The sequence below is a fragment of the Ursus americanus genome, chromosome 16 (genome assembly GCF_024610735.1).
Source record: "Ursus americanus isolate L20-20 chromosome 16, mUrsAme1.1.p, whole genome shotgun sequence".
NCBI lineage: Eukaryota > Metazoa > Chordata > Mammalia > Carnivora > Ursidae > Ursus > Ursus americanus.
In genome coordinates this window covers 9849982-9864381 of record NC_142142.1, presented here as the reverse complement: position 1 = coordinate 9864381, position 14400 = coordinate 9849982, and positions in this window count along the sequence as shown.

Sequence of the window (14400 nt, the reverse complement as noted above, 5' to 3'; positions counted from 1 at the left end):
TTTCTTTCTTTCTTTCTTCTCTCTTTCTTTCTTCCTTGCTCTTTACTCCACTACGAGCCAATTAAGCACCCCACGAGTATCACCACATTCCTACTGAAGTTCTGTCTTGTGCAACTTCTCTTCTGGTACCAGATTCAGTTTCAGTTCAGGCCTGTGGTTTCCTGTGTGCCTGGCAGAGCCTCATGATATCTTTTCGTCTTCAGTTCCCCTTCTAGAAGGAACATTGACTGAATCACAGTAGATTACGGTGCTGCGGAATCCCAGGCTGGTTCCGCTCCACTTACTGTGGCCCTGTGGCCGTTCCTGAACATTTTTCAGGAGCGGACATGAAATAATAGTGACAACAACGATAACAATAATAATGTTTCCCTCTGGCAGCCTCACCTCCACGAGACATAGTCTCTGTGTATCTTCCAATTAAAACAATAGTTTTAATTTTTGTGCATCACAGGACACTATCAAGAAAGGGAAAAGCCAATCCCCAGAACGGGAGAAAATATTTGCGAAGTATATACCTGACAAGGGATTAATAGCCAGACTATATAAAGAACTCCTACAACTTAACAACAAAAAACTAACAACACAATTCAAAGGTAGGCAAAGGAATTAAATAGACATTTCTCTAAGAAGATATACAAATAGCAAATAAGCACATGGAAAGACACTCGACATCACTAATTATTAGGGAAATGCAAATCGAAACCAAAATGAGAAACCACTTCACACAAATTGGGAAACACACACACCCATTGTGACAGGTGATGGGAAGTCCTTTGATTTGAGATAGATTTAAAGGTAGAGTTGAAAGGAGTTACAAATGAATTGGTTGTAAGCATGAGAAAAGTAAAGGAATGGTGAACACACACGCGTGTGCACATGCGCGGAAAATAGCAAGTGTCAGTGGGGATATGGAAAAATTGGAGTGCTTTTGTACTGCTGTTGGCTCCTGAATGCAAAGGCCTAGCCTCGGCTCTGGCCCCTGGTGGGGGCTCAGTGCAAGACAATTCTACCCAGGGGAGGACGATTTCTGTGATGATGGTAATGCACTTCACACAGGCCAACACCGAAGTCCTGTTCCTAGAGGATGAAAACTGTTCTGTGATTATCTTTGCACTTGTACTTTTCCTGTAAGTGGACAGGGTGCGCCTGAGACCTGCTCTCCCCAAGGGGGACCCAGCCCAGCATAGGACGGATGGGCCTGCCTCGAACACATACACACATACCTACCTTTCCTCTTCCAAGCTTCCATTTGCCCTAATTGGTCTCCAGAGGGGAAACAGATCTCAACGAAGGGCCCTAATTAATCCCTAGGAATTCAGTTCCCCACCTTCTCCTCTTGCTCCACTCCAACTCCCCAGTTACTTACCAGACAGAAAAGGAACTTTGCAGACTCCCCGAGGAAAGAGAGGCCTTGGGAGGGGATCACATGTGTGGTCTGTGCTGACTATCGTAATGAGGTCCCAGGAGACCATGCCTCATCAAAGCAGACCCTGAACTTGGAAGGTGAATGCTCAGGCCCCTTCCCAGCTCCTGTTCTGGCTGCGTGTCCACACCCACTTTGCCCATGTCATGGCATTGGCCTTCTCAGCTGGCTCCCCAGGAGCATCTCTGTTCATACAGCTCTTTCTGTCCCATGGTTCTGGAGGCAGGGTCTGTGTCTCTGCCCTGGCAGGTTGTCATTGCTGGAGGTCCTGCCCTCACGAGATCTATTTCCATCACACACTCCTACTCATCCTTCAAGGCCCAAAGCAAATGCTCCTCAGTGAAGTCTTAGCCCAGTGCCAGACAGGCCACTTCACCCTCCGTGGGGCACCCATGGTTTGTGGCTCCTGGCAGAGCTCTTAGTGCTGAGGGTCTGGAGCAGAGCTGGTTGTGTGCCTAACTTCCGACCACGACTCCAGATCCATAAATAAGTAGAAGGTGCATCCGAGGCAGAGGAGGCCTCTGTGTTAGTTCTGCACTATTATCAAATTTACTCCAAAGTGGACGATGCATTGTGTTTATAGCTGTAACTTAAAAATGGCTTCTGTAGTCAAAGAAAATTAGGAAACAAGACCTAAAGCTTTCCTTGCGTGCAGGACTCTTCAGAGCCTTTATGAGGTTCATAGCCACTGGGACTCTCGGAGAAGGTTATGAGGATGCCGTAGTTTCTAGACTTTCTCACTACAGATCTTTTTGACTCTTGAGAGTCTTACAGGCCCAGTATGCTGTTGAATCATTCTGGAAAATTCTGACGTAGATCACAATTCACAGGTACTCAGTTCAGTTGGAGGAAAACCATTTTAAAGCCTCACCTTATACCATATTCCAAAATAAACCCTAGGTGCATTAAAGAATGAATGCAGGGGCGCCTGGGGGGCACAGTCGTTAGGCGTCTGCCTTCGGCTCAGGGCGTGATCCCGGAGTTCTGGGATCGAGCCCCACATCAGGCTCCTCTGCTATGAGCCTGCTTCTTCCTCTCCCACTCCCCCTGCTTGTGTTCCCTCTCTCGCTGGCTGTCTCTATCTCTGTCAAATAAATAAATAAATAAAATCTTAAAAAAGAATGCATGCAAGAATGAAACTATAAGAACGAAAGAAAATGCAGGCGGGGCACTGTGCATTCCCAGAGCCTGGAGCTGAGCCTGGCCCACGGAGCTCTGTGCTGATCTGCGGGATGCACAGGGGTCTGTGGTGTCCCTGACAGACATGCTATGGAGGTAACATGCCATTGGATGTCTTAAATAGGCTGCTTCGGCTGCTAGATTGAGGAGGGTCCATTGTGGCCATATTCCTCCTATGAAATTACATCTAGGAAACTGATAACCTCACACTTGGAAAAGCTTCCTTATGGTGTCACTTAAAGTGACCGTCACACTGAGCCCACCTGCTTAAAGCAGCCTTTCATCCAAAGCAGTGACTTCAGCCCTGAGACAACGGTCCCCTGAAATATGGAGAGGGACCTGGGGAGACTCTCCCGGCCCTTCCCCTGGTAGAGGCAGGCTTTCTGATCAGAACTCATTCCTTTGAAGGGCCCTGAGGGTCTGAACCCCAGAAACAACAGTATGTGCATCCTAGCTCAGGTCTGGTCACCGTCACCCTTGGGCACCCAGGATCCTGGACACCACAGGTCCTCCTGCCAACTCTACCTCTCTCCCTCCCTGGCATCTCCCCACCCATCTCCACCACCACCACTGCAATGACTTAGCCTCATCTTCTCTCCCCTCGAGGGTCCCTGTCTCCCTTCTCCAGGTCTGTGAGCTGCAGGGGCAAGCACCAAGTGTCCCTGACACCCAGCCAAGGAGATAGTTATACTGAATGGGTGGCTACCACTGGTAGAGAAAAGTCTTGACCAGAGATGGAAATGATGTTGGGACAGCTAGGGAAGGAAGCTGGGTCCCTTCCAGTGTCCAGGTGCTCACCACCCCCAGAGTGGGAATGTGGTATGCTGGGTGGGCTCCTGGGGTCTTGGATTCTGGTGTCAGGCCTGGTCCTAACATTCTGGAGCAACTGGGCGAATCCTACCGTACCCTGTGCCTCAGTCTGCTAAAGCATTGAGACCTGCAACCCCTGATGTGACAGAACCAGCGGGTGGCCCGGTGAGGATGGGAACTCGGGTCAGTAGAAGCCTCCCCCCATCCCTGAGTCTCTCCTGCTGAGCTCACCCTGACCGCTAGAGGAGAGGTAGGGTGGCCAGGATGTCTCTTTTGCTCAATCTCCTTTCTCTGTCTCTCCTGCAGGTCTGCTCCAGCCCTGGGTCCCCACCCCAGACAGCAGGCACGGGAGGAGCCCCAGCCCTGGTTCTACACCGACTTGCTATGTGGCCACTGCCCCTCTCTGGGCCTCTGTTTCTCCATCTGTACAATGGGGGATTATAGGAGGTCACTTCTGGGCCCCTGTGGCTCAAACATTTCTGGTCTTCAGCAGCAGGAGGGAGAAGAGGCAGCATCATTCCTGCCCGAGGCTGTGGGGGTTCCGTGGAACAGATTCCCTGTGGGGCTTGGAACTCCAGAAGCTTCTGGAGAGGCTGGAGCAGGGACCGGTTTGGGAAGGCCCCGTGTCAGAGCTGAAGAGAGGGCAGGGGAGAGGTCTGGGAGAACAGGTTGAGCAAAGGCACTGAAGAGGCAAGCGAGGCCAGCCTGAACGTGCCGGTAGGTGGGGCACCGGAGAACAAGACCGGGCCAGGTCATGCAGGACCCTAAATGTCAAGGAAGCTAAGGTAGGGTTTGGCACGGGGTCCAGTACGCACTTTAGGAGGTGCTTGGGGGGGGTCACATGACCGGAGTGTGGAGAAGGGTGGGCAGAGGCTGGGACAGCAGCCAGGAGGCTTCTGCCTTGGTCCAGGAGAAAAAGGTAAGCACTGAGGTGAGGTAGTAGCCATCATAGGTGGGGGAAGGGAGGATTGGGGGACACTTAGAGGGACAGATGATGGGACTTAGTCACTGACTGGCCCTGGATTCCGAGACCTTAATTACCTCATAGATCACATTCAGAAATCTTACAGACAGGGAAAACGGGACCGGAAGCTGGTCAGAGCCCTGCTGAAGGTCACGCAACAGGACAGTGGTAAGACTAGTCCCAGACCTCCCGGCCTCCGGCCCCAAACCCTTTCCCCACAGTGGCACAAAAACCAGAGATACAGCCTTGAATGCCAAGCCTGGGAATTTGGATCATTCCCATGAGCAAATGGGAGCCAAAGCAGATTCTCCCTACTTGGCAATGTCTCCTGTTTCATTGCCATCCCCGGCAGGGAGCCTTCCGGTGCTGCTTGCAGCACGACTCAGTTGCTTGGAGGCCACCCAGACCCTTGAATCTTCACACAAAAGACAGAGGCGTCCTCTTGCCTTTTCTAGAAGGCACAAAGCTCAGGAGGTCAAGAGACTCACCTAAAGCCACACAGCAAGTTCGTAGCCTGGATTTCCCCCAAATCCCAGGGCAGCTCTCCTATCCCCAGTAATGAAACGCCGAGGGCTGAAATGATGGGCCTGGAGAAGGAAGAGTCTGATCCAAGGTCATCACAAGTAGGTGGCAGAAGCAGGACCTTGAGCCCGGGTGAGACTCCCAGGGCTGGTGCAGCAGCCAGCTAGCTGCCTCCCCTTCTCTGTCCTCCCCTCCACGGCTGCAGTCCTGTGAGGATGTCTGCGTCCCGACGCCCTCCCTCAGCCATCACTGTGCCCCCATCTGTCTTGCCCGGGGCCAGTGCTGGGACATCTCCAGGCTGCCTTCAATTATGAGCCAATAAATATGAGATGCGCTGCGCGACGAGCGGCCGCTTGGGCAGCCAGCCCCCCTCGCCCGCACCTCTGCCAGCCTCTGCGCCAGGGAAGATTGGATTTTGTGCCGTTCATTTTTTATCTTTCCTCCATGTCGGATGGGGAGATACAGGATGTGGGCAGTAGAGAATTTTGTCCTTCCCCCACGTATCGAGTGCAGCACTGAGATGGGGTGTGTGATGTTCTCAGGTCGACCCCTGCCATCACAGGGGGAGGTCCCCCACCCAAGCCACCAGCTCTGGGCTCCTGCTCTCTGCTGGGGCAGAGTGACCACTGTGTTGGTGGAAAGAGTCCTGGGCAGGAAGACAAAGCACTGGGGTCCAAGTCTGGACAAGCCTGGGCAGGTGACTGAAGACATTCCGTGAGGCCCTTCTTTATGCCAAGCCCTGTGCAGGCAAGCAGGGGCCACAGAGCAGAATCAGACCTGAGCCCTGCCCTCCAGTCAACTCCAAGTACACAGACACCCCTGTGGAGGGGTGCCAGGCGTTGGCTCCGGACGTGAAGGGGGAGGATGTGTCAGGCAGGGAGTGAGGGGAGGGGAAGGAGACATTCGGGCAGAGGCCGAGGGAACTGTGAGTGAGCACGTGTGCTCAGAGACCTGGGAGTGTGGCTGGGACACAGTTCAGACAGAATGGGGGAGAGAAGAGTTTTAAGCACGTAACTGTCATGATCGGATCTGCATCTTGGAAAAATCTCTCCGCCTACCATCAGAAAAGCAGATTTGGGGGTGGTGATGGAGAACAAAGGCAGGGAGCTCTGTGAGGAGGCTGATGCCATCAGTGGTCCGGTCCAGGAGAGAGAAGATGGGGCCCTGGATTAGAGCAGTAACGTGAATCCAGAAATAATAATCACTACCATTATTATGAGGAATACAACCAGTAAGTGTTATAAGAAGACAGGCACGGGGTAAGCATTTACATCACTATTTTTAATCCTCAAAAGAAGTCTTCAAAGTAAGTTATTAATCCCATTTTGTGCATTAGGAAATTAAGCCTTGGGTAAATTAAGAGAGTTGTCTGAAGTCACATAGCCAGTAAATAGCAGAGGCAGGATTTCAACCCAGGTCTGTCCGTACTCTTTCAACTGTGTTCTACAGTCTCCAGAGAGTCTGTGAGGGCGTAGGACCCATTTGAATTCTGCGGGAATTTGGACGTGGAAAGCAAAGGACAGAGGACTCACAGAGACGTGTCCGTGCTTCTGGCCAGGGGCGGGGTGGGGGTGGGGGTGGGGCACAGGAGAAGGGGCAGGTTTGGGAGCAGCAGGTGGGCTTGGCCTTGGCCAGGGGATTGGAGGGCAGTTCAATATGTGGGTGTGGAGCCCAGACCCAGCCTGGAGACAGAGATTCAGGAATGGCTGACAAAAGGGTAGCCATGTTGTGAGAGTGGATTAGGTCGTTAGAGGAAATGTATACAACAAATGGAAGATCAAGGCTGGGACTTAGAATTCCAGTCCTTAGAGGACGAGCGCAGGACAGATAAGGAATCGGGGTGGTACAATGTGATGTCGGCCCACGAGGGACGGAATTGCTTCCTGAACGTCAAGGAGCAAGTGGGCCCTAGGCTGCCACGTGACCTGGGCTGAGGGTCCGGCAGGGAGCCGGGCAGGAGACGAGCTCCATGGAGCAGATCGTTGGGAACCTTGGCAATGGAGTCCTCCTGGGCCCAGTGTTACCAAATGGTTGGAGGGGTCTGGACAGACCCTACCCATGACCCTGGATTCTCACTCTGCGTTAGGCCTGGGGTCATCTTTTGAGGCTGGCACACCAATGACCCCTCTCCAACCTCTCCCAGAAATCCTGAGCCCAGTGAGGCAAGTAGAGCATTAGGAAGGGAGACAGAGGAGAGGTGTGAAGGAAAGAAGAAAGATTCTAGGAAGAAGAGAGAAAGGCTGAGAAATGCATTAAGGCCATTAGGGAGGTAGGGGACTGCAAAACCACCAAGAAGAAAAGGGGACTTATTTTGATGCTGTTTTCCAATCATCGTAGTGACCAAGAGAGAAGCCACAGTCCGCCATGGCTGAATGTTAACTGAGCAAAGAAGCAGAAGAAGGGTGTGTCCGCGGTGACACGGGACCTCGCCAGGACGGGTCTGCTGCCCCCGCGCTCGGATGCGTGTTGGCTGAGATGTTAGCTCGTGTGAGCAGAGAGACGTTCGGAACTCCGGGGGGATGGAGGAGGCTCGGCTCAAGCCTCCCCACCAGTCGGCTTCTACCAAAGGACTCGGGGCTTGCCTTGGCTCCTCTTTTCAATCTTGGTTACATTTGTTGCAGAACTGCTAGACCTGTAACATGTTTTACAATTCACAGAGCCCATCTTGTGTTTGGTTGATGGGTGTTTTCGGCCGTGGACGGGCATGCAGTTTTTCCTCCGGAAAGGGGAGGGCACTGTCTCCATCTGCTTAGGGCAGAATGGGAGGAGTGGAAGCCAGTTTGAAGAGGGGTGAGGAGGTGTAGACAACACGTGAAGAAACTCAGGAAAATGGGCTATGAAGGGAAGAAAGGAAGAGAAGTAGCTGCAGGGGCACGTGGGATGGAGGACGTTGTCAGCGTGGGAAAGTCGCAAGGGGCCGGCGGAGAGAGAATGTAAAGGGGTGTGTGTGTGTGTGCGTGTGTGCGTGTGTGCGTGTGTGTGTGTGTGTGTTGGGAAGGAGGTAACTGATGGAACCTTCCTGGAGGAAGTGGGCAGAAAAGGGGCTCCCGGGCCTTGAACTGGAATGGAGGCAGCTCTGTGGCCTCTGTGCTGTGAGACGGCCGGGCTGTGAAACCCGGTGCCATCAGGATCACGTGACTGTGGCCAAGTACTGAACCTGAGGCCGAGGGATCAGTTCCTTGTTTCCAAAACAGAGCCTATCCGTCAGAGTTAGAATGAAGACCCGGTGAATTGGTGCGTACATGTCAAGTGCATACGACAGTGCCTGGCGTGCATAAAGGGCTTGATAAAAGTTGGCTGTTGGCCAACCCATCTTGTAAAGCTAGAGAGAAGGCAGGAAGTACCGGTATGCCCTGTGGGAGCACCACTTGGACGGGATTCATGGTGCTAGAGCTCACACCAGCAGCTTGCCTCGTGCGCCAAGGACCTGTAGCTAGAGCTGGCTTCACCTCCTCTCACCGGGCCAAACCTCCGTGTTTTCATCTGGACCAAGCTTCGTCTCAAGGGGGCCTGTAAAGCGTTCGTAACATAAATGGGGTAAAGCACTGAGCATCGGGCCAGGCTCTTAGAGGTGCTCCGTGAACACTTACAGTAGTCACCTACTCCCTTCCCAGCGACAGAGACCTTGGCAGGGGGTCTGTGAAAGACGGCAGAGCTGGGGTCTGGAATTTTAAGTGGGAGGAGGTTTGCTGGGGTGGGGGGCGGGGGGTGCAGGGCATTGCAAGGGCTCTGGATGGGACAGTTGCCCCCCCACCTCCAGGTCCAGGCTGGTGGGGAGAGGGAGAGAGGCCAAGAAAAGCTGCAGGGGTCGGGGAATCCAAAGCTGGAGGCCTCCACAGGGTGAAAGCAAAAGGAAGGGGCCAGGAGAAAGGTCTCTGGTGTGAGAGGAGGATTCCTGAGTTTTCTTCGAAGTCATCCAAGTATTTGCCATGTGCCAGGCACCCTGTGGGCCCTTTACGGGCGTGAGCCCTTCCAACCTCAACCCCCGTCTGCTAAGAAGCGTGGCAGTCCAGGGGCCTGGCCCTCCCACAGATCCGTGAGGGCCTTGTGACCCCTGATCAGAGCCAGACTCCCTCTGTCATGCGTATGAACTGGGAAGGATGGGAGCATCTGGAGGAGGAAGTGAAGGCTCCAAGGTGCCACTGAGGGAGGAACCATGGGCTTGGTTGTAGGCACGAAAGGTCATGTGTAAGCAAAAGCTGGACACAGCTAGCTGGCCAAGTGGCAGAGCTGGAACTAGAATCCAAGAGCCTTCTTCCTCCAGAGCCCACTTCTCCTGCCCCAAGTGAACCAGGGCTGCTTCTCTTCATCGCCAGCTCTTACCCTCAGCCCCTGATGCCTCTCAGAGAGGGGGATGACATATCCCTCAGAGCCCAGCCAGAGTCCTGCCAAGTGCGAGCTGAATCGGATGTCAGCAAGAGGCTCTCCTAGCTGGAAGAGCTGGCTGGACTCAGAGCGATTAGTTCTCCAGAACTGCCTTCCCCTCAGGGCTCCTCTTGGGATCCTCCAACCCCTTGGTTTCCCCATCCTGCTGGGGACCTTGACATTCATGCCGAAAGTACCCACAGTGGCTGGGCACCAAGTTTTAACGCCCTGAGGAGGGTAAGAAAGGGCATGCAGGTCCCGGGTGGGGGGACAAGGGGCAGACCTGAGCAGTGGGGAGGAAGATAAAAGCTTCCCCAGAGTGGGTCCCAGGTCTACAGAGAGCCCAATAGTCTCCTCACAACTTCCTAGTAAAGTCAGCTCCGTCCTCCTCATTTCACAGCAGGGGAAACTGAGGCTCAAAGATATTGCCAGTAAGTGACAAAGCTGGGATTTCCCCTCTGGCCTCCTGACTCCAAGCCCAGGTTCCTCCTGCCGCTGTGGCTGCTACTTCTTCCCAGGAATGGCTTTCCTCCCGGGGAGTTTCCCCACCCCGCACCCCAGCTCTGCCATGAAACATGGAAAGGCTGCGGCTTTGGGTCAGCCGTCTCCCTCTCTGGGTAGGAGCTGGATGGGGAGGGGTCCACCAGATTGCTGAGGTCTGGCTGCCTGCTCCTGCAGGAGGGTCACAGATGCTACCGCCAGGCTTCATCCCAGCCACTCTCCGTCCTCCCTAATAATTAATCTCCAGCCAGCAGTCCCAGCTGCAGTGCTTTCATCATCCAATTACCGGGGCTGCTGGCACAATCAATCTTGGTCACACAAATGCAGGCAAATCTGCTGCTATTTGCACGGCCGTTACTGTGCATAGGACATTGGGACTCAGGTCTCTTGCCTTTCTGATGCGGAGTCCTGCCCCCACAGCCTGTCTTCTCTGCCACCATCATTTCTCTTTGGTGGCTGCCCCCATACTCTTCCACCTCGCATCCCCCTCAGCACACAGCCTCCCCTCCCCTCCCCTCTCCTCTCCTATCTGGAGGCGGCGGGGTCAAGATCAGAAGACTCTATATGACCTTGGCCAAGGCAGTTCACCTCTCTGAGTTTCTATTTCTTCACCTGTAAAACAGAAATAACATCACTGACCGCACGGGGTTTTGTGAAAATAAATACCCCAACTGCGGTACACGCCTCACTGGTGGTACATAGGATGTTTGTCGGTGGTCTCCGCTCATTTTTTAAAATAGTTACATATTTATTTTAGTGTGTGTCAGGAAAAAAAAAATAAAGCTAATATATCAAGCCTATGATTTCATGAATATTATTACTTAGGAGATAGGGAGATTAGGTATATACATGAAATATGCTAAAGAAAAATTTTAAGAATACATAGATTTAGCAAAAATCATGGAGGAGGCGTGAGAAGGAGAGAAGCATGGAAACCCGGAAGTCACAGCTGTGCGGTGCTTGCCTTCAAAATTATGTGTTCCGTTCTCCATCCTCCCACTTCCTGCAGAGGGGACTGGGGGGGGGGGGCTCTGCAGGGAGGGGGAGCCATCCTATTCTGAGAGGGGACCCAACCTAATCCAGCGTCGGGGGGAGGTCACCTCGGGGCCCCTCAGTCATGTGAGAGACCCGCCCAGGCCTGCTCCATGCAGGCCCGTGATGGGTGCTGGCAACGCAGAGCCCAAATGGCAGGTCCCGCCTTCGTGGAGCTCCTGGTCCCCCTCACTCCAAAACTAAACCTTTCAGGGCCCATAAATGTAGCTGCCGTGACCTTTGCTTGAGAGGATGTAGAGTAGGACTTCCTCTGAGGTCGCAGGCTCGTGGAGCTGCGGGGACAGGAGGCTCCAAGAGCACACTCTGCTGAGACACTCTATAGAGAGACACACGGAGTTCTTAGGAGGGAAGGTGGGGGGACGTCAGCATAGCCCTGTGAGGAGTGCTCTGTTCCTGGGGAGAAGCTACTGCCGTGATGGAGGATGGGAACTATTCCAGGGCTCCTTAGAGAAGCTAGGCATGCCTCCAGAAGCAGAATCTCGCTGTCTTACCCAGGCAGAAAGCTTGCTGAGCTGGGAACCCACAGGCCCACCCCGAGCAGCACGGAGACTAGGACGGAAGTTTCTAGTAGAGCAATCTGGTGGCAGGAATCCACTGAAAGGGGGGCTGTTCCAGCCAGCAGCGATGAAGGGAATGTGTGAGGTGCTCCAGGAAGGATGCAGAAGACCCCCTCCTAGTTCTTCCTGTAGGCAGGAATGGAAGAAGATCACAGGTTAGAACAGGGCATGGGTCCGTCAGGCTGTCCAGACAGCCTCAAACCAGGTAAGGGTGACCCCACCTACAGAGGAGGCCGGGCCTTGGCCCTGCCAGAGTCAAGGGACAACTCAGCTGCCGCCACGGAGTGAGGCCTGCCAGCAGAGGGGGCAGGGGGTGCCAAGGGAATCAGGCCCCTCATACCCCAGCTAAGGACGGCCAGCAGGTTCACCAGTTGCAAATGGAACTGGACTGAAGCGGATCCCGTGCTCAGGCACACAGAACCTCCTTCTCTGGAAAGCCACAGCCCCTCTCAGGGCATCCGTTTCCCGTTGGGAACAACAGTTACAAGTGATGTTTCAGGGCGGCTTTGAAAGACCAGGCAGAGACGGCTGAGATCACCAACCACAGGCAGGGCCATCTGAGTCCAGGTCGCCGGCAGCCCACAGCAAGTTGGGGGAGATTGCCACCTGGTGGACAACGTTGGCAGTGCCACAGGGCTACAGGGGAAGCCCTGGTCTGGGAGCTCTCAGGCTCCTGACTTTGTGTGACCTTGGGCAAATCACTGCCACTCTCTGAACCTCACTTTTGTCATCTAAAATGTGGGATAGGGAGGCCAGCCTCACAGGGCCATGGTGAGCATTAAACAAAACAATCGCACTGATGTACCAGTCTTGGGCAAGCCCTCAGTAAAGGTTTGCCCCACCTGGATCTTGTTCCAGCCAGACTCGGAGCAAGGGTCAGCCCCAGGAGATGGAGGGCGGGGGGTCAGGGGGAGGGTGGTGGTGAGGCAAACTCACAGATATCCCTGCTCCTCAAGTCTCTCTCACGGCCCCCACCCACGACTGTCATTCCGGGTGTGGGAACTGTTCTCAACTCAAACCTGGACAGTTGCTGGGGTTACAGAAGTGCAGAAAAGGGGAGTGCTGACTCCACAGAGCCTCGGGACCAGGAAACGTGGTTCCAGCCTCAGTTCCAGCACTTGCTGTGTGACCTTTGGTACTTGGGCAAATCTATGCTGCTGCTTTTTTTTTTCTTAAGATTTTATTCATTTATTTGACAGAGAGAGAGTCAACCAGTGAGAGAGGGAACACAAGCAGGGGGAATGGGAGAGGAAGAAGCAGGCTCCCAGTGGAGGAGCCCGATGAGGGGCTCGATCCCAGGACCCTGGGATCACGCCCTGAGCCAAAGGCAGATGCTTAACAACTGAGCCACCCAGGCACCCCCAAATCTACGCTTCTATTTCTTCTTTTATACAAAGCAGGTACTCACCACACCCCCCCCCCCAAAGGAGCAGTGAGGACTGGCTGGGCAGCCTGACAGGACATGGCGGGGGTTCACTGCCTTTGCAAGCACCAGCCCCTCCAGTTGCCAGGAGCCAGGCCTCCCTCAATACGAAACAGACCCCTTATGGCTCTGGACTCACTGACTAACTGCCCCCTGGCACTGCCCAGAGATGCAAACAAGATGAGAACAAGGCAGGGAAGGAGAGGACAAGCTTGCCCAGCCCTGCCCCATTGCATCATAGACACACTCTGAATCCTCTTCACAGCCTGGGGTTCACATTATTGCACCCACTTTACAGAGAAGAAACGCAGGCTCAACGAGTTTAATAAATTGCCCAAGGTCTCATTCAGCTGGTTTTTTGTTTTGTTTTGTTAAAAAAAAAAAAAAAGGAAGAAAGGAAGGGGGAAGGAGTGAGAGCTAAAAAAGCTCTGCTTTTTTTTACTGCTGCTCCAAGCTTCCTCTTGATTCCCGGCATAACCCTAATTTCCTAGCATTTTGCTCTTCTGTAAGATTCTCTTCAGTGAAGTACATTCTACATGTCATGTAAGTGTTACCCTCCCTGCTGCCACCTCCTTCCGCAGTCTGTTACTAATCCCTACCCACAGGCCAGAGGTCCCACTGTCAAGGACACGGGCCTCTTTTGAGAAGGGTCTGGATCCCGGGCAGCCCTATCCCAGGCCCAGGTTGACCTCTCTCAGACGTGACAAGGAGGAGAGGCAGTTCTTGGTTCCAGAACCTCCCAAAGAAGCCAGGCATGGGTCCCCCCGTCCAGAGCTCTCAGGAAGTCATGCTTAGCTTCACCTCAGACACCCAAACCCGGGGTTTTCCACGGTCTACCCAGTACTAATTGGAAAACAGGTGTTTGCAGCCATACAGGTCCATGGCTTGGCGAGCTCCGCGTTGGCTGGATTTCGGCCAGGCACTATTTCAGGATACACCAAAAGCAGCAGCACTGCCCAAACACATCACCAACCCAAGCTCTTGAATCTGGAACCCAACCGTCCCTTCGCTGGTGGGATCAGCCTGAGCTCCTGAGCCAGCATAAGCGTGTCCGCAGCTGTGAATCCTTGTCAGGCTCCACTGTCTTCAGGGAGGTCTGATGAGGGAGCATCTGCCCCACCTCCCAACTCTGGGCTTAATAGGAGGCCTGTGCCCTCCATTTGCAATTTGGGAAGCACTGGGATACTCATTGGCCTGGAAAACAAACATGGAACCCTACCCCGCAGCCCCACCCCTACGCAACTGAGCGTCCTAAGGAAACTGTTGTTTTCCAGCAAGGTGGAGTCTTCACATGAGAGGTGGAAGGCAGCTGACACACCAGACTCCGGCCTTGTGGTCCAGCTTCTCCTTTAGGTCTTCTCTCACTGATCCCTGCTATCACCGCCACGCTGACCTTGGGAGCCTCGCTCTCAACTTTCAAGGCTCCGAGCCAAGCACGCTTACCCAAGCGTCCCTCAGTGCTTGACAACACAGCAGGTGCCAAACTACAGTGTTCAGATCAGGTGTCAGGAAAGGTTTTCCAGTAACAACAGAGACCGTGGTACAAACCTGGATTACTGCAATGACAACGAAGGTATTTCTCAGCTCCGTCCTGGGAGCCTCT